The sequence below is a fragment of the Phycodurus eques genome, chromosome 6 (genome assembly GCF_024500275.1).
Source record: "Phycodurus eques isolate BA_2022a chromosome 6, UOR_Pequ_1.1, whole genome shotgun sequence".
Taxonomy (NCBI): Eukaryota; Metazoa; Chordata; class Actinopteri; order Syngnathiformes; family Syngnathidae; genus Phycodurus; species Phycodurus eques.
In genome coordinates this window covers 22,546,006-22,568,395 of record NC_084530.1, presented here as the reverse complement: position 1 = coordinate 22,568,395, position 22,390 = coordinate 22,546,006, and the positions used below count along the sequence as shown (strand labels likewise).

At 40.6% G+C, this 22,390-nt stretch overlaps 1 long non-coding RNA gene across 1 annotated transcript in view; it reads right to left on the bottom strand.

Annotated features, from left to right (window-relative positions):
* Positions 1-11,442: 11,442 nt before the first annotated feature.
* Positions 11,443-22,390, bottom strand: part of LOC133404507 (uncharacterized) — a 78,455-nt gene continuing 67,507 nt past the window's right edge. Inside the window, exons 3-4 of the long non-coding RNA XR_009768840.1 lie at positions 11,723-11,795; positions 11,443-11,550 (exon numbers count right to left, since the gene is read on the bottom strand). This is a non-coding gene — a long non-coding RNA (uncharacterized LOC133404507). The remainder of the gene's footprint in view (positions 11,551-11,722; positions 11,796-22,390) is intronic.

Here is a 22,390-nt window from a genome sequence, read left to right as displayed (position 1 = left end):
AAAAAAAAAAAAAAAAACAAACAGAAAAAAACAACGACAAAAAAAACACTTAAAAAAACAACAACACCTTTTTTCATTTCTTTGTGCATAAGAAGGACCACAAAAAAAGAAAAGAAAAAGGAAGACTGCGCGTGGGGGGGAGAAGGAGCCCGCGTGGAGCGTGCAAGTAAGACTTGACAGTAATTCCATCCCGCTCACCTCAATTGACGTGAACACAACAGAACGTTTGGAGAAAAGAAAAGAAACAAACAAACAAAAAAAACGAGCAACTGAGAGCACTTGCTTTATTTCGGAGTCATTCATTTGCAGGGTCCGCGAGAGATGTAATAATAATGATGATCATTATTATGATGACTGCCAAATAATTCCTCTTTGTAAATGCATCATTTACACCTTCGTTTTCGTGTCTAACCGTGCAATTGATTCGTTTTTATTTTATTTTATTTTATTGGTGGGTGGGGGAGGGGGGGGTGGGGGTGGGGGTGGGAAATTGAGAAAATAATTTGAAGTGTTTACAATCCAGCGTGGGCCTGCTCCTTATGAACTATTTATGGAGTGAGGTCATGTTTACTTCATTACATATTTATTGGGATTCCCCTCAATCACCCCTCCCCTCCCCCCCTTCTTCTTCTTCTTGTTGTTGTTTTTTGAGCAAATCGTACAAATTTACACGTCCCCCCCCCCCCCTAACATTTAAGGTGGTACAATCGATATAAATATATATATATAGATATTATTTCACCCCCTATTAATTTATTTGTATAAATATACGCGTCGTTTTGCTTGTACGAATCACTTCCTTTGATTACTTTGAACTGATCGCTTCGTGGAAGTGGGAAACCGAAATGTAAATAACAATGTCATCATTGCACATTTTATTCTATTCGTACAGGTTCCCCCCTTTATTTGCTGTTTCAGCGGAGGTATTTTCTGTATATGTTTATTTATTTAAAACAAAACAAAACAAAACAAACAAAAACACACCTGGTTAAATTATTATTCCCCCCGCCCCCTCCTTATTATTTATTCATAGCTTTTTATTTAACAATTGCAACGTGTGTTTCATTAAAGAACAAACTTTGCCATTTGGAAGGTTAAGAAAAAAAAAACCCACATCCAGACATGCTAATGTTATTTTGGATTATTTATGAATTCATCTGTTTATTTATTGATAAGGTAGGAGGGGAAAACGCTTTATAGCAACAGAGCAGTGTGTGCATGCACAACTCTTAATATAAAATAAACAAATACGTAATTGGGCTGCCTCTCAAATGCTGCCATTTTTGTTATTAAACTGCAGCTCGTATTGTATGCATATATATATATATATATATATATATATATATATATATATATATATATATATATATATATATATATATATTTTTTTTTTTTTTTTTTTTTTTTTTTTGAAGTGTCAATTTGTACTGAATAGTCGGAGCATCACGTGACTGACGGCTGCCCCACAGCTTATGCTTACCTGAGAGCAAATGCTAATATTCTATTAGAGGCTTAATCAGGGGCTCGACGGAGGCCTGGAAGGCTCCCTGGAGCGCTTGGGGGGGAGTTTGGGGGGGGGGGGGGGGGGACGGCTTGCCAGATGTCAACCCGCCAGAAAAACAGCTCGGCTGCCAACGAGACCCCCCCACCCCCCACCCACCACCACAGAACCAGCACCTTTCTCTGTTTAAATCCACCCTTTGAAGGGATTCATGAAGGAGTTTCAACACCACGGATAGCGACTAAACATGTCCTGCAAAAGCCATTACAGCCACTTTGCATGGGGTTACACCGGACAAAATATTAGGTACACCTGGTCACCTTGTCAAGCCAATGGAGAGGGTCCCAATATTAGAAAGGGACCATTTTGAACGGCTCGTATTTGCAGCATTTGATGCACTTTCAGGGCATAACATTAGGTACACCTGTCGTAGCTATACTGTGATTTCACCTTGGAGGGTTTTTTTCCCTTATTTTTTTTTGGGGGGGGGGGGGGGGGGATACATGGACACCATGTATTTATGATGCACACTCTCTAGTCACAACATTAGGTACACTTGCACATCTTAATTTCCTTGGGCAAACTATGGATATTTTTAGAAGTAATTTCTCCAGAAATGCTCCCCCCCACCCCCCCGGAACAAATCGGAGATCATTTGTGCTATTTAATCAACCGTACCTATATACGCACAGAATCTAATTTTTACATTTAAGATCATTGAAAGGAGCTCTTAAAATGCTTTACTGTGGGACATTTGCAGCGATTCGGTGCTATATCATTTACTTAGATATTTTATTTTACATAATTTATATATGTGTACAGTACAATATATGATACACATGCACTTATTGCATATACCATTAGGCACATCAGCGTAAAATCTTTGCATTTGAGAATATTTAAGACTTCTGAAATGCATTTGTGGAGAGAGTCAGTGCTATATTCTTTCCTTGTATACCACGTATCTTCTTATTCTTATTTTTTTTTTAATGGAAGGAAAAACATAAAATAAATTCAACAAACAAGAGTTGCCTCGATTGCGGATTATCATGACCTGGCTGACTGAGAAAAAAAAAATTTAAATAAAAAAATTGCAAACACATTGGCATTGTTTATTGAAATTGTGACAGTAAGTTAAAATAAATGACTAAAATATATAATAAAAAAAATCACCGGACATAACATTAGGTACACCTGCAACTAATTGGTCTATTCAAGATCATTTAAGACATTCTTTGAAATGCTTTTCGGGGGGAAATGTGGACAGATGTGGCACTATATATTCTTTACCATACTACATACCTGTACAATGCATACTCATAATTTAATCTAATCCAATCCAAGATCTGTGGCCAAAAATCGGCCTTTCACAAGCACAATTATGGTCACTGTGCAAGGGAAGTGTTTTCAAATTTTGAGCACCTTATAAAAATACTAAACACAACCAACCATGGGGGGGGGGGGGGGGGAAGGAAAAAAAACCAAACACATATATACATGCTTTTCATTGGAAAGCGAGGTTTGCTGCGGTGGCAGTACGTCGCACACCGAGAGCCGTTGTGTAATATTTTCATCTTTTAAGGTCACCAAAGTGTCGCTCAGTTTATGGCGCAGTGCAACTGAATTACGAAACAATAAACATATTTCACTACATTACTAACTTTGCAAAGGCAACATTAAATTCCTTCTCTTAAATGTACAAAGCTACACACATCATAAACCTAAAACAATCTTTTGGTTTTAAACAGGTTTGGTTACCCTCATAATTGACACATTAGTGATGTCATCAACTTCGTTAAGCAGACAGGCGTCAATTAAAAGATGCTCCTGGTCCTTATCCCTTTCCCTCAACGAGCCGCTCACTTAATACGCTAATAAGGGCGCAATTATTAAATTACACATGGAATTATGAAAAGAAGATCATAATGAAGCGCCACTTAAGGAGTCATTAGCCGCGGCGGTTAATTACTGCCGGTCAGGGTGCGTGTGAGAAAGAGGGTCTCATCGGGACAGGAAATTAACAACGATGACAAGCTGCACGCTTGCCGCTTTGGCTCCCGCGTGAGAGGCTCGAATCGATGACACGCACACCCTACGCACACTTTCCCTGTCTCATTAAGGAAAAGATTCAAAAGACCGCGTTGTGCGCTGAAAGAAAATGCTCACATTCGACTCACACTTTCACGACAAAACACCACACAGGCATTGTAATATATTACGGAGATATACACTGTGACAATTCACACGAACATAGCGTTGGTGTTTTTAAAGCAACATCATTCAGACTGTTCAATGTGTTACAGGTGCACTTTCCGAAAAAGAAGACAAACTATTAACGTTGCGCTTTCTTTAAAAGGAGAGGAAAGCACTGATTTTGCACTTTCCTAAAAATAAGAGCAAGTAATGATGTTGCACTTTCCTAAAAAACAAGACGAACCATTTGGTGTTGGACTTTCCTAAAAACAGAAGAGAAGCTAATGATGTTGCACTTTTATAAAAAGAAGACAAAGTATTGACCTTGCACTTTCTAAGAAAGAAGATGAGCGACTGATTTGGCACTTTCCTAAAAAGACGACAAGCGAGCCACTCCTTTGGTATTTTAGCTGTGTGCTTAGGGTCATTGTCTTTTTTGAAGGTGAACCTTCGGCTCAGTCTGAGGTTCTGAGGACTCTGGAGAAGGTTTTCGTCCAGGATATCCCTGTACTTGGCCGCATTCATCTTTCCTTCGATTGCAACCAGTCGTCCTGTCCCTGCAGCTGAAAAACACCCCCACAGCATGATGCTGCCACCCCCATGCTTCACTGTTGGGACTGTATTGGACAGGTGATGAGCAGTGCCTGGTTTTCTCCACACATGCCACTTAGAATTAAGGCCAACAATTTCTATCTTGGTCTCATCAGACCAGAGAATCTTATTTCTCACCATCTTGGAGTTTTTTTTTAGCAAACTCCATGCGGGCTTTCATGTGTCTTGCACTGAGGAGAGGCTTCCGTCGGGCCACTCTGCCACTTCTCCCCCAATTGCGCCGTTTGGCCGGACGGCCAGCTCTAGGAAGGGTTCTGATCGTCCCAAACGTCTTCCATTTCAGGATTATGGAGGCCACTGTGCTCTTAGGAACCTTAAGTGCAGCAGAATTTTTTTTGTAATCTTGGCCAGATCTGTGCCTTGCCACCATTCTGTCTCTGAGCTCTTCAGGCAGTTCCTTTGACCTCATGATTCTCATTTGCTCTGACATGCACTGTGAGCTGTAAGGTCTTACATAGACAGGGGTGTGGCTTTCCTAATCAAGTCCAATCAGTATAATCAAACACATCTGGACTCCAATGAAAGTGTAGAACCATCTTAAGGATGATCAGAAGAAATGGACAACACCCGAGTTAAATCTATGAGCGTCACAGCAAAGGGTCTGAATACTTACGGCTGTGTGATATTTCAGTTTTTCTTTTTAAATAAATCATCAAAAATGTCAACAATTCCGTTTTTTTCCAGTTAATGTGGGGTGCTGTGTGTACATTAATGGGGGGGGGGGGGGGGGGGGGAAATGAACTTAAATGATTTTAACAAATGGCTGCAATATAAAGAAAGAGTGAAAGATTTAAGGGGGTCTTAAAACTTTCCGTACCCACTGTACATCATGCCGTCGCCTTGAGAGAACCTTTCTGCAAAGCTGCAATTTGGTTGTAGACTGCACACCATGATAATATAGACTATATTGCATCTGTCTGTCCATCTACCTATCGTCCATCCATCCACACATTTTTCTCCTTCCATCTACTACTATCCATCTCTCCAAAAAGTTTTGCTCTCCTTCTTTATAGAATATCACAAATGCATTCACTTTATCTTTATATATATATAAAAAAAAAAAAAACACACACACACACACACAAATAAAAAAAATACTCACACAAATAACACAACTCAGATTTATAACACTCACATAGAACACATCACTCTAGCTTTCTATTGCTAGGTTCAGAAGTATATAGACAGTGAGATTTTATGATTTCTGCCTTTTACGGCACCGTCGTAAATTTGTAAACTAACCAATCAGGATGTGATTACAGTGTGTTGACTTTCCGCTTTTATTCAAGACGCTACACACTAATTTGACATTTACCATTTAGGAATCACAGCCACTTTGGGAACTTCCATTTCAGGCTTTAAGATGATATATTCTTTACTTCAAAACAAATAAAACACATACATGTGAGGTGTTGAGCATTGTGCTACCAATATGATATTAATGCAAGTGAAAGTGGACATCATTATGTTATTTTATTGGCTAATATCAAGCCACATAGGGAAAAAATAATAATAAACAAACACCTGTCATTGTCCTCATATTTTTGGATATATAGCTGTATGTTTTTATTTCATTCGCCATAATACACACACACACACACACAAACACACACGTGGAAAAAAAGGGGGGGGGGGGGGGAAATCTATTTTTCTTCCACACGTGATAGATAAGCTTCGACGCATGCGCACGGCGAACATGAGTCAAATAGGTACTATATCAAAATAAACAAGGAGCGGGAGCAATGCTTCCTTTTGGTCATAATTACACCTTCTGTTTTACTTTTCTTTTTTTCTTTTAGTTTAGTTTTTTTTTTTTTTTTTTTACTCTTTTTGACACAATATAACCCACTCCCTCCCTCGCACACACATTGCAGGGGCTAGTGATGAAATTTTAATGAAGTCAGGGACTGTCGGAGCTCCGCCTGGGGACCCGCGAGTGGAATATTTTAACTGTACATTTACGCCAAGTGTCTGCCTTTCAAAAAAAAAAAAAAAAAAAAACAACACAAAAGTCGTCGCAGGAATTAGACGTCGCCGTCATAGTAATAATAATAATAATAATAATAATAATATTAAAGGAAACTTGATTTGTCAAACGTGAACACGTGGCCGCCACAGTTGTTACCGTTTTTGTGGTGAAATATGAACAAGAGCGTTAATGTTAATGCATCTGTTAGTGTTTGTTATTTTCCCACACATACAAACGAATCGATGATGGAATTGTTTAAAAAAAAAAGAAGAAGAAGACGGGAATAGGTGCCAGCCACGTTCTAATAAAAGCAGGCCTCCCCATTTGAATGCTAAAAATAATATATATATATTTTTTGAGTGTGAATTGCCAATAAGTAAATAACATTTGTTTAATATGAAATATATATTTAAAAAACGAGAAGTCTAAAAACGAGAAGCCAGGAATATTTGTTTTTAAATTGGTATTTATTTATGACAATTCGTTTATGTACTGAAAGGAGAAAGACATTTTTAATGAATTATTAAAATTTCTTTAGATTCTCAAATCTCCCCAAAACATCCATCCCTTCTTATCCTGTTCAGGGTCATGGGTCCCCAAAAACATTTTTTGTTTTAAAAACAATAACCGTATGTGACCACCTGCTCACACATGCGCAGACGAGAGCTGACTCCTCTCCATTAAACTTTAATGAGTTCAATGCTTTTAAACACACGAAAGAAATCACACGTGTAAGCCTTTTCCCATATATTAAAAAAAAAATCAGAGAAAAAACATAGAGAAAATGGGTGGAATTATTATTATTATTAAATTGTGGAAAATGGAATGGATGATATAGCTGAGCCTTCATAAGTATAACAGCCGAAGGGCGAGATTAGAGGTTATATAAATGCAGTGACGCCACCACTGACACGTGCTCACAAAAATAATGATCTGAACGGAATATATATATATTTTAAAAAAATGTTACCTTTTCCCATGAGCCTTTTCGTCCATTTTGGAAAACATCTAAGGAAACTATATGATATAATTTCCATTGTTAGCAATTATTGTCCATTTTTAAAAGAATATTCCCATTTTCGGGCTAGCTGCATTTAAAAAAAAAGAAAAAGGGAGACCAATAACATTTTATAAATACATTCAATAAAATGAAAATAATAATAATAATAGCAATAATAATGATAATAATAATAATATTTAGTAGAAAATCAACATTTTTGGGGGGGGGGGTGTAAACACATTAATTGCTAATCTCGTTATCTTAGCATGTAAAACAAATGAAGAAATGGACAGGCTTTTCATACTTTGCATTGGTCAGCGACAACATAAAAGTTACATTCGAAAGCAGATATGTCCGTAATTGTTTTGTAAGGCTAATATTGTAACGTTTACTGCACAGGACAACGATTCAGTCCTCATCGTGTTAGCTAGCATGTTGAACAGGTTGAAGGATCTTTGAAACCATGTCGCATCATCACCCAAAAATTGTTTCAATAAAAAATAAATAAAAAAAATAAAAAAAATCAGGTAATTTTTTTTGTACTGCAATCTTTTTGTTTGTAATGATTTTTAGCAAAAGAACAAAATCATTCTTCTTCTTCTTCCAATTAAAAATGAAACAAATTGGACGTTTATTGCGTCGGATATGTTCCAGTTTCCAGACCCACCCCCAATAAGTGAAAATCTGAAATAGTCGGGGACCATATATAAAAAAAAAAACAAATTTTGTGACTTAAAACTTATTAAATCACCCTTTTTAAACACATTGTATTGAATACAATAAAGTATAGAAAATACTGTATGTATTGCATTGTCTGTGTACTGTACATACATGTGCCTTTAAGAGGCAGTGCCTGGTGGGGTAGCGTGTGATGTCGATGAGTCTACATGTGAGTGTCTGGGTGAGAGCTGCGGTCAACAGCAGCTCCTTTGTTAGTGTGCCTGGGCCCGACCGCGAATAGAAAATCAGTGATGGTTTTTATGGGTCCCCCCCTCCGTACAATTACAATGCAGTCCTGGAGTAAGATTTGTGTTACATTGCGTCAATGTGCTGACAAGAAATACATATGTGAAGAAAAAAAAAAAAAAAAAAAAAAAAGTAGAAAATGTCAGGAAAAGCCTCCATGAACAGCTGAAATTTATTTGGGGTTAACCAGACACACTTAAAATAATGGCAGGTGTGTGCTGACTCCCATTGAACATGAGTTTGAATGTGATTGGTTAATTCTGAACACAGCCACATCCCAAGTTATGAGAAAAATTATCTCAGTTGTTTATTTTTATTTCCCCTCTCTTCATATCCACTGTACGTGCTTTTGTTTTGAAAGGGTAACATCGTACCGATTGATGCGTAGGAGGTAATTTCGCGGCTAATCCCGTTAGCTTAGCATATCAAAGCGGGCCACGCACGCTCTGACAACAAACATGGCTGACGAGCTCGTCACACAGTCGACTCGTTGTGACTTCGCCCACCATAAAGTCGCCGTCAAAAAGCGCAGCTCGCCCATCAAATATTTAACGACAAAGGGGTCAGAACCCCACTCACACTCGCCGTGTTCTTGGGGTTGGGCGTGAGAGATGGGGGCCAAGTGGTAAATTGCCATGTGTGTACGCGTGTGTGTGTGTGTAGCTTGGACAGGCAGGTTCTGTTGCAGATCTATTAATCAACACCATTGTGTGTGCTGCGCTCTTTCTCTCTCTCTGTTTCTCTCTCTCTCTCTCCCTCTCACACACACACACACACACACACACAGTTTATACAGAGTGGGATCATTTACATAAAGTCCTTAAGGCAAATAACTGTTGGGGGCTCTAATTTATATCTGATCGAAAATTAGCCGTCATTATGCGCGCCATTAGCTGTGTCTTTAATGTGCTTCTAAGTGCCATTTGTCAAGCGGCTTGTTAATATCCTTCAAGTCTTTAAAGTTGAGAGCTCATTAAAAAGGCTAGGGTGTTCCCTTTGCCATGCCATTTTATAAGAGAAAATATATCCACATGGGAGAGGACAATGTATTTAAAAGCTGTTGTTTAACTTTTTGGGGGAAATTGAGAGAAGCCTTGCAAGCATTGTCTTGATCTACCTGTATGTAAACATTGTAACACGAACAATAGATTTGGTCCAAAAATTGACCTCTACTCTATGAAAACAAGATATTTCATCATAAAATGTCCTAAAATGCAATTGAAGCAGCTTTTTAAAAAAACGGGAAAAATATAGGTAATCTAGGCTAACAACAGTGATGCTATACAAGCTGGTGTAGCGTCAACGTGCTTTGGAAGCTACGATCAGGCTCAGTTATTACATACTAAGCTTTAAATGTTTATTTTCCAGCACCATGCTTCCAAAGACGCACATGAAAATCCACTTTCATGCCATGCTGTTCTTTTCACGTCTCGAGTTTAGAAGCTTTGTTATTGGTTACAACTCCAGCATTCTTAGCCCCCCCCCCGACTACATTTTACAGCTCCTCCCCTCGGTGCGGTGTAACAGCTTCCTCCAGGCCAAAGCAATAAAAGGAGTAATTAGAATGCTAAAGACAGATGTAAATAAAGGGAATGAGACAGTGGTGAGGGATGAGGCGTCGAGGTCACAGACTCGCATGCTCTCATCATCAAAAAAAAAAAAAAAAAAAAGGCCCCGCAGCTATGTTGAGACACAAACACACACGCACACACACAAACACTCACACCCCAATGAACTTCAATCCTTCTATAGAATTACATAACGCCTAACTATAGGTTAAGCAGTTATTGTGATGTCATAATTCAGAAAATTCAAATAATCCTGCCACCACCACCACGACTACACAGAATTAGTGGCATGCAAATTGGGGGCGGGGGGTGGTTGCGTGGCCCCAGCTATCCAACTCCTTGACAGTCTTGAGAGTTCCTTGAACACTCACTGCAAAGATTCAAGACATCCAGTGCCAGATTTAACGAAGCAGCCCCAGAACATAACAGCCGCTTTCCGTGTTTCACTGTAGGTTCCACAACATATCACTCCATAATGTCTTGATAGTCTTGATATTTCATTGTACCCAGCAGAGATTCAAGACAACCAGTACCAGATGTGGAAAAGCAGCCCCAGAAGACAACCCAGCCTCTTCTGTGTTTCACATGCATGTTTGGCGACGTGTCTACAGCATGCATTACATGCTACAATATTTGACCAAGTGTCTATCAGTGGTTTGGTGAAGACATGCTGCGTCCACAGAGAAATATACAATAAAATCTTTACGGTGGGGGTGTATGGTATGAAATTCACTGAATTTGTTGTTGTAATCACTGTTTTTGAGAAATAGACGCAAGAGAGGTCACTAAAGTCACTAAAGCTCTTCCAGCTCTTCCAGCTCCTTCCCTCAGGTAGGCGCTACCGATCAACGCAAACTAGAACTAGTAGACATTCCAACAGCTCCTTCCCTCTTGCGATCAACTTCTTAAACACCTAACCTATAATTCCATTACAACAAGCTGGCAATTTTTTGACTTGAGTTCGTTGTCACATTTCTGTGGGGCCAATTATTTATTACTTGTGCACTCACTGTAGTTGTCTCGCCATGCTGCACTATTTGCATATACTGGCCACTCATGCCAGAGTAGCATCTGCTCCATTTGCACACTGATTGAGGAGTATCTGTAACATTTGCACAACCGACATTGTCCCAGATGATCGCACTACTCGTCGCTTTAAACCGCATACACTCCTTGAAGTCTCAGCGCCCTTTGCACAATGGTCATTGCACCGGACTATTGCAATATTAGTCGTTCGAACTGCTCTAAGTGCTAGAGGACTCTGCATCTTTTTGCACAATTGTTTTTTGTCAATGTCTTTATGTCCCCAAAGTGTTCTGTAAATTGACTGTTTGTTGTACTAGAGCGGCTCCAACTACCGGAGACAAATTCCTTGTGTGTTTTGGACATACTTGGCAAATAAAGATGATTCTGATTCTGATTCTGATTCTGAAATATAGCGACAAAGTTGGAAACCTTGAGGAGCCACTTGCCTCGTCGCTACGCTCTAGCTTCACCTTCTTGGTAATCGGTAGATATTTTCTTTACCATTATTTCAAGCTACTTGAGCTACTTTGATCAATGATAATAATGCAACATTACACGTAATGAATTTCATACAGCAAAAAAGGTTTTTATTCTCTGAATGATTCCATGCACACATGTCAAAACAAGTACATCCCTGGTTCGCGGGTGTCGCTACTCGGTGAGCATCTTCAACTTGCGGAAGCAGAGCCCAAAATGGAGGGGAAATAGTGAGCACCTGTGTAGACAATACAACCATTTTTACTCTTGGAGGTACGACTTTTTAGATGACACTGTGTGTATGTGGCACTTGGACAGATCACCAAATAAGAATAACCCCCACCACGACGACAACTTCACTGAGCAATCAAGGAAGGACGTGGTGTTTACCTCCATGCAGCTCTGCTTACCTTTTGAGTTTGACATGATAGCGTTTCGGACAGATAGTGTTTCCGTCAGTTGGTGCATCTTCACCCAGCCGAGCTTCCAAGTCATAAGAGGAGAAACCCAATAATTATGTAAATTAGTCAAATTGTGTCGTCACAATGAGCACAATTTTATTTGTATACAAACATTACAAAAATCTGTTTTACATAATAACTCCCTTTTAATGTTGAATGATAGTGACCTTGGGAGGAATTATTTCAGAATTATTTTCCATGGTAAAAAATATTCTTAATCTGAAATAAAGAGTGAAGAGTCAATGAGTGTGTGTGTGAGTATGTGTGCGCAGACGTCATATTAAATATAATACTCTTGAGATTACATGCGCAGCGAGAAAGGGAATGAGGGAGCGAGAGATGGGAAGGTGGTCTGGGGCTAATTAAAATATTTGTATGATTAAAAATACATCAACGATGAGCGTGCGGTCACATTTAACAAGGCGGGACGTTCGTAAACGACTCAACTTTTCCTAATGACACAGGCGGCGTACGTACTCACGCTGGGCTTTGAGGGATAACGACGCTATCAACGTGAGCAAACAACCATGATCAAGTCATGCAGACTCAGTCGTGTCATGGCTGGTCCACAAAATTGAGAGACTTCTAAAAGTAGCTCATCCAGAGTCAAACTCGAGATGCAAATTCCCTTCTTACATACTTTCTTGTATAATTTTATAATATTTATTTTTGTTAAACACATCACTTATCACACAATACTCACAGAGCTCATTTTCACTCACCTTACAATGTTAAGAATGAATGAATTTGCTAAATGCTAACAGCTAACTTCGTCTTTTGACATTGTCTGATCTTGTTAGTGTGCGGCAAAACGTGCCACCACTCACGTAAGCACATATGCTAGTGCTAACACAACCAAATAAGGTGTCCTGGCTGGTCTGCTGAAGTTACAGACTGCTAGAAATAGTTTCTCCCGGGCCATGACAGTATATGACAAGCTGGTGTAGCACCACCATGTTTTTTAAGACGTTCAAATGAAGGTAAATTACATAGCGTTGCTATAATTATTATTATATATATTTTTTACAACATTATCACACGGTCAAATGGAGGCTCACTTTGCTCCATCCATGCTTTAAAAGGTATTTCACAGGTCAGGTGTGAATGTTAGCCTATCAGCTAAACGCTAACTTCCTGTTTTGACATTCTCAATTTTGTACAAACATTTCACACTGAAATTAGAGGCTGTTAAAAGTAGTTCATCCAGGCCAGGGTCTCGACAGGGACGCTATTCTCCATATTGCAATCTAGTTTAGCACCAACTTGATTTTTTTAAAGCAGTTAAATTATGGCTTAAAAAACACAAAACAACAACAACAACAAAAAAACAATTTATTTGCATAACATACATGGGCCACAAGTTGGTGTCCTTGCTTGGGTATTCTGCTGGTCAGGTGTCAATGCACGTGCAAAACGCTAATAGCTAACTTCCCATTTTGACATCCTCCGATCATTTTAGCGAGAGCCAAAGTTCGTAGAAGTGCCGCAAACCACACTGAACATATACTATCACACACACACACACTAACACAGCATGTGACTGGGATAGCACCAACACGGGCTTGTAAGCTTTTAAAACAGGTCAAAATTATTACTTTATTTATTCAAATTAGTTTTTGTTTTTTTTGTACACAAAATCAGAGGGCTCATTTTGTATTCTACTGGTCTGGAGTCAATGTGCATGCTAAATGCTAACAGCTAAAACATCTTTGTTAAAACTAAGAACACATTAAGTGTCACCATTGTTAATAGAGATGCCATTTTTCCAACAGCAAGTATGTGTAGCATCAATGTACAGTAATGCTTTGTGCTCTTACTGTAGGGGAAAAGTACCGTATTTTCGCGACCATAAGGCGCACCGTATTAAAAGGCGCAGTCTCAGTTACGGGTCTATTTCTCTTTTCTATTTCGTATTTCTATTTAACACATACATAAGGCGCACCGTATTATTGGACGCAGGCATGGTAAACCATACGCTAGCTTAAAACATACACTACGCAGCGGGAGCAAAAGTGAGTTCGGTTGTACTTTATTGAAGTATTTAACAATGTACTCACGTTATTTTTTTATCAACCCTCATCCACAAATCCATCAAAGTCCTCATCTACTTTATCCGAAATGAACAGCTGGGCAATTTCGCCATCAAACATGCCGGGTTCCCTCTCGTACTCGTCGGAGTCAGTCTCGTTGCTGTTCAGCAATGATGCCGGCTTTCGCGAAAGCTCGGACAACAGTCAAAGCAGATACCTTAGCCCAGGCATCCACTTGCGAACGATGGATTCATTGATCTTGAATTCTCTCGCGGCCGCTCGATTCCCTTGTTCCTCCGCGTAACTGATAGCTTGCAGTTCAAACTGTGCTTTGTAACCGTGTCTCTTCGTAGGTGCCATTTTTCGGGTGTCCTTCGCCAATATATACCTACTGGAGGCGTGCCTTTAGCGTCCTCTTTCAGGCGCACCCTTCCCCCTTTAACGTCCGCATGCTGTCCTCAGTCACGTCCGCCTTCCTTTATATAAGCAGCGTGTCGGCAGGAAGTGCTCCCAGTCAGTCAAGCGGAGCGCACATCAAAGTCACACAACAACAGTTACCGATTTTGGAACTCGGTGCACACATAAGGCATTATAAGGCGCCCCATCGATTTTGGAGAAAAGTTAAGACTTTTAAGTGCGCCTTATGGTCGTGAAAATACGGTATGACTTATTGTGACTTCAGATTTGTACTTAGCACTCATACTATTTCATGTGGAATCCTCGCTTTAATAGGACACAAACTGTCAGTTTCCGATTTTTTTCCCGACACCCACATTTATACTAGTTAGGTATAACCAACAAGAAATTTAGAGAGCTATGGGTGAAAAAAAGAAGGTTTGGTATCACGTTGAGCCAACATGCATGTGGCCTGTCCTTGTAAAGCACCAGTGTTTGTTATTATGTATTGTGGTTTTATTGTTGGTTCATTTGAGGATTTATTAGTTTCTAGAATTGCATGGTAAGCCGTATATGGCGAGTACATGTAGGCTATTGTCAAATGGCCCGAAGGTCACACGATGCGGCCACGCAAATGTCTTCTCAATCGGCACTTGGCGTGTCTTTGCCGCAGTTATATTTCAGCCCCGCTGGCTCAGGGCTATTATTGCTCGTAATGAAGACGAGCAGCGAGGATGTACAAAGTAAAAAAAAAAAAGAAAAGAAAAAAGTCAGCGTGATTCAATGCCAACATAAAGAAATGTTAACGACTGTCACAGACCTTCGTGTTGGATTACTTTTTCACAAGCCATTTTTAGAGGGAGAGCTGAAAAATGATATATCTGTTCATAAGGACCACCATTTGCTTCGTCGGTGTGACTTGAAAGAAACAATAGCATGCAACCGGTACCTTAAAATAACTTGAAGCTCCTGAGCTATGTTCCTAAACTGATTTGCAATGACAACTATAGCATAGCATCTGTAGCATCCGGATTGCCAACTTTATTTACTGTCAATATTAGCAAGACCAACTTTAGTTGTCTGCAAAATTCGTGGACCAGCAGAACACCTCATATGTTGCGTTAGCACTGGTGTGGGAGCTAATATTTCCATTCATGGTACAGTCAGAAGACTTGACATCCTGTTGTTGGTTGATTTTGTGTGAGTTAGCTGGTTAGTTGGTTAGCTGGCAGATTAGCTAGTGAGTTAGCTAGTTTGCTAACTACTGTAGTTTTGGATACATATTGATATTCAACACAGGCTAGCTTCAAAGTTAATTAAAAGTTATAAATGATCAGGAACACGAACAAAAAAAGTATGAATTTCATGACCTTAGCTTTAGTTTCGGACCACGTCTTTTAAAGTGAACAAACGTATGTTTACTCTGTGTCAAGCCAGGACATGTTGCGTTAGGACTAGTTTAAGAGTTAATATACAGTTCAGATTACTTGCTGTTGTGTTTTTTTTTTAAAAAATATATAAATCTAGCTACTTAATTATTGTGTTAGTTTATTTCAATGACATCCGGACAGCCAATTTCACTGGAATATAAGATTTGCGGGTTTGTGTTAGCACTAGCATAGGACCTAATAATATGGAGTGCATGCATTGAGATAACGTCTTTATCATTTGACCATCTTCTTGCTTTGGTTTTTGTTAGTTAGCTGGTTGGCTGGTAATAATAATCCATCCATTCATTCATTCATTCATTCATTTTCCGTACCGTTTATCCTCACTTGGGTCGCGCGCGTGCTGGCGCCTATCTCAGTTTACTCTGGGTGAGAGGCGGGGTACACCCTGAATTGGTCGCCATCCAAGCGCAGGGCACATATAGACAAACAAGCATTCACACTCACATTCACACCTACGGGCAATTTAGAGTCTCCAATTAATGCATGTTTTTGGGATGTGGGAGGAAACCAGGAGTAGCCCGGAGAAAACCCACGCAGGCACGGGGAGAACATGCAAACTCCACACAGACGAGGCCGGGATTTGAAACCCGGTCCTCAGAACTGTGAGGCAGATGTGCTAACCAGTCGGTCACCGTGCCACCTGGTAATAATAATCAAAAGTAAATTTTAAAAAAATTAATAATAATAGCCTGGTGTTTGAATAATTCACTGTTTGGCCATCAATCATGAACAATACATGCACAAACATGCTCTTCACAAGTTGAGGTCATTGCCACTTACAATCCTTTGGGGGGGGATAGTGGAATCGCAACACTTGAATGGCAGCCCCTCATTCTCCCACCCCCCAATTTAATATGCATTATTAACGATGGTGGAGTGGATGTCTTTGGGCTGCGAACCACCTGCTGGCTTTTATTAGCTAATTAATGGTGATTTATCAGAGCCGCTAAATTGAGTGGAGCCGCTTTGCCTTCAGGTGTGCATGAACGGCACGTGAATTCTGATTTGGAGAAAGAAAGGGGTGGGGGGCGTATTTGACGGGCAGCTTGCTCAGACAAAAAAAAAGGTCCTTGCTTCTCAAGAATGTAAATGGGGGGATGGTTCGCTGTACAGACGAGCGAGTGATAAGCGAATAAAACTAAAACAAAAAAATTAAGCAAAAGTGGCTTGGGATAGGATGGGATGGAACAGACCAGGACAGGAAAGGACTGTACAGGGAATAACGCAGCAGGAAAGGACAGGACAGCATAGGGCAGGGCAGGAAAGGACAGGATAGGGCAGGACTGCAAAGGACAGGCCGAAACAGGACGGCACTGGGCGGGACCGGACAGGACGGAATATGATGGGACAGGGAAGGACAGCAAAAGAAAATAATTGGATGTAATGGGGCAGGATTGGAGAGGATCAGTGAGCCAGGTAGTGTGGTGGAGGTGGCTATGCAGTGCCAATCACCCCAAGTGACAAGACTACCATCTTGCCACATTATAAATATGTCAGCGTACAGTATGATTGACAGTCACATGACTTTCTCGTCTTCCTATAAACAGCTATGTAAAGTCACCTGCACCTCAAAGCCCTTCATGATCAACGAGACACCTAGTGCAAGACTGCGCTCGGCATCAGAGGGCGCTGCATGCACCCTTGGGGGTGGGAAATAAAAACGCCGTCTCAAAGCATGTTAGTCCCGGCAGGCAAAAATGTCAGCGTAGCGTCATTAAGGCATCTCTGTAAAACTGGGGAAACGTGGAAGCAGGTTAAGACGTCTCTGCCAGCCTTTTTTGCTGTTACCTTTTCATCCCAGCTCAACTAAGAATTCAAAACGGCGGGTAAACGGCGGTATCACACGCCGCCTCCAGCGACGCGTGCCTTGAAACGAGAGTTTGCTGTGCGAGGTGACGTGTTTGCTCAGCGGGGATCGGGATCGGCTGCGTTGAAGGCGCACGCTTTCAGGGCAAAAACACAACAACACAAGCGTAGGTAGGAGTGAAGCCTACTGTGTGTCTGTCACCTGGGTTCAACTAACAATTACGGAGGTGATAGGATTGCGCAAAAGCCATCTGGAATTGCGGAATCTCACAAACTGATATGATTGTGGGGACCAATCAGCGACAACAGAGCAGGACCGTACAAGGCAGAACAAGACAGGACGCGACACGACAAGACCGGGCAGGACTGGTTTATGCAGGAAAGGACAGGATGGGACAGCGTGGGATAGGACAGGGTGGGAATTAGCACAGAGTCACCATCATTTATAAACTAATGGCTATTTTAGCTGCACAATTTTAATCTTTGGAATATTTACTTACATAAAACACTACCGTGATTGATCAATGTTGGTGGAATTTTAATTCCTTACTCCTTGTGCCTGATACCATCATTTTATTCTTATACAAGTCCAACTTTAGTGTGGTGATGATTTTATTATTGTAAATTACACCATTTTGCTGCAAATGCTAACAACATTGTTGCAACATATTTGCATCAAAGAGGTCATCCATTTTCCATACTGCGGGGGTGCTGGCGCCTATCCCAGCTGACTCTGGGCGAGAGGGGGGGGCAAGGCACATATAAACAAACAATCATTCTCACTCACATTTACACCTACGTGCAATTTTGAGTCTTCAATTAACCTACCATGCATGTTTTTGGTATGTGGGAGGAAATCAGAAAACCCACGCAGGCACGGAGAGAACATGCAAACTCCACACGGGCGAGGAAACCCGGTTCTCAGAACTGTGAGTCAGATGTGCTAACCAGTCGTCCACCGTGCCGTATGAAAGAGACCATTGTAACAAAAAAATGCTAATAGTAAATAAATAATACAAAAAATATATAAATGCTGTTCTCCACGCGTTGCCTTTTTAAAAATGTATCTAATCACTGTTAACACCTTAGTGTTTGGTGCTAAAGTGTACATTTTTCAGAAAATTCTCTGCCTTTAAATGTTCTCTATTGCAGTAACAGTGACATACTACTGTTGTCGATAAATAACAATGGCATATTTGCATTTGTTTATCCTTATAGAGAGGGTCCTGTTGATCATATTCACTTGATACAGTTTAGAGAGTCAATTAGGACTTCTGTCAAGCTGTCGCATCAAAAGGCCCGCATGTGTCTGTGTGATTCTAACACTGACTCACAGAGGTCACAGTGTTTGCGTGGGGGCGGGGGTGCATTGAACATACTGAGGACCTCTGGTGTCCACCTAGCCAAGCCCCAGGGGAAGGAGTAATCTGTATGAAGAAGAGGAGGAGGGGGCGAGGGGGTGAACTACACACCCTGGCAGTGAAAACTCTGTCAAGGTATGATGGGTAAAAAATGGAAATAAGCACCTCAGTCTGTGCCATCATTTCATTTGACGACCATGGGAAATGCTCCGGGGATGTCGGAGCAATGAGTTCAGCGTCGGCTGAATTAATGTTGTAATTCTTTAGAAAGATGAGCCGCGGCATTACCTTGAACCAGGCGCCCGCGCTTTTATGCAAAACGCTTCCCGAGCCCTGCTTATTTTAATGATGGTCCTAATTTGTTGGCTCACTCTAAATTATTAATCTCTTTTATATTCACGCCATTATTACGTGTCATATATGTATGGGAGAGTGGGGAGATTTAATAGTACGTAGCCACTGGACCTTAGGATAAAAAGAAAAAAAGGGGAACCAGTGCAGGAATGCTATTAAATATTAATCATGAGCTAAATATTTGCCTTGGCACCTGCTTGGAGCCGCCGTGGTAAGTGACTCGGGAACGGCTGCAGTGGTACTGATATGCATGCCATCGTAAAGATGAGCATCACACATCGTCAAACGTTTAAACTCCACCAACATTTTTAAACTGCATAATTTTGAGTGGGTTTTTTTTAGGGGTTGGTTGAAAAAAAGTAACGTATGTGTTTTCATTTTAAAAAAAAATAAACTAACGTAAACATTCACAGGACAAGGAGGAAAAAGTAAGTGAATCCTTGGATTCAATAACTGGTTGACCCTCCTCGGGCAGCAATAACCTCAACCACATGTGACGTGCACAATGATCAGAATGAATTTTGGACCAATCCTCTCTACAAAACTGTTGCAATGCAGCAACATTCCTGGGATGTCTGGTATGAACAGCCCTCTTGATGTCATGCCACTGCATCTTAATCGGGTTGAGGTCAGAACTTTGACTGGGCCATTCCAGACTGGAGTGGTATTTTATTTTATTTTTTTTAAAGTATTTTCTTCTACTGACGCGAGTCTGTTGTTGATTTGCTTTTGTATTTTGGATCCTTTTCCTGTTGTAACACCCATCCTCTTTTGAGCTTCTACTGTTGGACAGATGGCCTTAATTTCTTCTGCAAAATAGAGTATCTTGATAAACTTGTGCATTCATTTTTCCACTGATGATAGTAAGGTCCCAGCCTTGCGGAATACCCTTTCACACATATGCCGTTCCGCCCGTTACAGCTCTAATACTGCCTTCAGGTCACATTTGTAACCTCCATTCCACTTTGTTCCCATTCACACAGAACAGCTACCTGGAAAAAAAGGCGGAAAATAGACGACTTTGAAAGGCGGCGTAAAAGGGGGCTTAAGCTGCTGTCCATCAATCCACCACCACTGAACCATCTGTCAGCCCCCCCACCACCCATGGGTGCACCCCCTCAGCCACCAGCCAGAAAAGGCCTGAGGTGCTAACATCAACCTTAGCGGGATGAGGCTAAGTGATGAAACGCATAAGAGGGCAAACTACCTCATGTTTGGGAGGGGGGGAATAAAAAAAAAAAAAGATTGTGTGGATAGTTGGTGGTTTGAGGCATTATTAGACCATATTTGTGTTTGTCCAATATAAGAGGTGTGCTACTGCTGCTCCACACGCTGCACAATTCAATTAATGTTCCACCGCAATCTATTTATTGGAGGCGCCCGCTGAGGGAGCCAGTGGGACTGTATTGATTGGACTGTGTCATATGTGGAGGCGAGGGAGAGAGAGAGCGGGAGAGAGAGAGAGAGAGAGAGAGAGAGAGAGAGAGAGAGAGAGAGAGAGAGAGAGAGGAGCGGGGCGCCTAATGGAGTGAAATAAAGGCGGGAAAGGGCTGTAATGAGGGTCCACCCCCGACAGGCAGAAAAAAAACACAGGCTGTAAAAGACAGCATTTTTTCTGCATTTTTTCCAGGTCGCTGTTCTATGTAAACCAGGGGTGTCCAAATCTCAGAGGAGCCAGAAAAATGGAAGGAGTCAAGGGCCACTTTGACATTATATGACTTTAATTCATTAAACATGCAAAAAAAAAAAAATACATCAAGTAATTATATATTGTCTATATCAGGGGTGCCCAAACTTTTTTGCCCCTAGATCTACTTTTCAAGCAGCCAACCTCCCGCGATCTACCTTTTTTTGGTGGGGGCCGCGACCATGTCTCCGGTTTGAGTGCGCAGAGCGCTACCAGTGAGCTAAAATTCTGGGCCGCCGACACAGCTCAGCACCAATGTATGTTGATGTACCTTGCATCACCGCATGAGCCAATCTTGCACAACACAACATAATTAACAATGTAATTTTTTTTTGTCATTACCTGAGTTTACTCCGATGACTTGCACTGAAGTGAATCAGCCAGGGATGCGTAGTCAGTTTCGTATTTTCCATGCACAGTCGTAAAATGCCGCTCCACATTTCCGTTCTTTGGTAATGCGATGGCAGACTGGCAGATGAGGCATACGCATTTCAAAAATGTCATCGTGAAAAAAAAAAAATACTCCTCGTGGTAAGTTTTTGTCTTCTTACTTGGTCCAGCTCCCCCACTAATTTTTATACCCTTTCTTAAGTTTAAAAGAAAACACCGAGAGATAAAAATTGGAGGTAACTCACTGACTTGCTTGTTAGTTTTGACACACTTGGCGCCGTTGTTTGCAAATCTGCAGTTACATTTTAGCAGCGTTGTTTGCGCATGTGCGTGACCTAAGTGTCAGAAAAAAATCATCATCGATTATATATATTTATATCAATTAAGCAAAGGGATGGATGATAGGCTGATGTCTTTTTTTTTTTTTTTTTTATGTCACGCAATGTCATGCGATCTACCAATACGGTCGACCGCGATCGACGCATTGAGCACCCCTGGTCTATATATTAGAGCTTGAACCAATTAGTCAACGAGTCAACTTTGCAACTCTGCATCAATGTTAAAAGTGTCAATGTGACAAGATTTCACAAAAATGTCTAGTTGGAATACAAAGCACCAAAAAAATTTAAAATCGGATGATGCATGAATTTAGTTTTTTGTGATGGAAAAAAATGCCCTTTTTGGAGGAACATTTTTGTGTGATACTGCAATGCCTACAGAAAATCTGACAAAAAGATGGCTTCAAATAACTGTAAAACAGTAGAACTTCATTATTTCTCAAACCTATTTCCTCGACACTTTCATTTCGTGTTCTACTTGGGAACCTCTTCTCTAATTGCCTTACAGTTAAAAATATCCACTAATAAGCTTGTGCGGGCCGAAATTCCGAGGGGTTCTTCAAGTCAACGTTTCAAAATAACTGTGATGTTTCAAATGGAGTGATTTCCCCTAAAAACTCAACTTAAATAGAGCAAATGAAACTCGTGAGAAGAGCAGTCTGGGAAGTAGAATAGGTCGCATTTTAATAACCAGTTGTTTTTTCCACAATGCATTTGTTATGGAGGATTTTAGAGGCTTTTGAACTGCTCATTCTTAGTTTTTTTGGGGTTTTGTTAATTCCACAAAGATGGCGGCCACTTGGA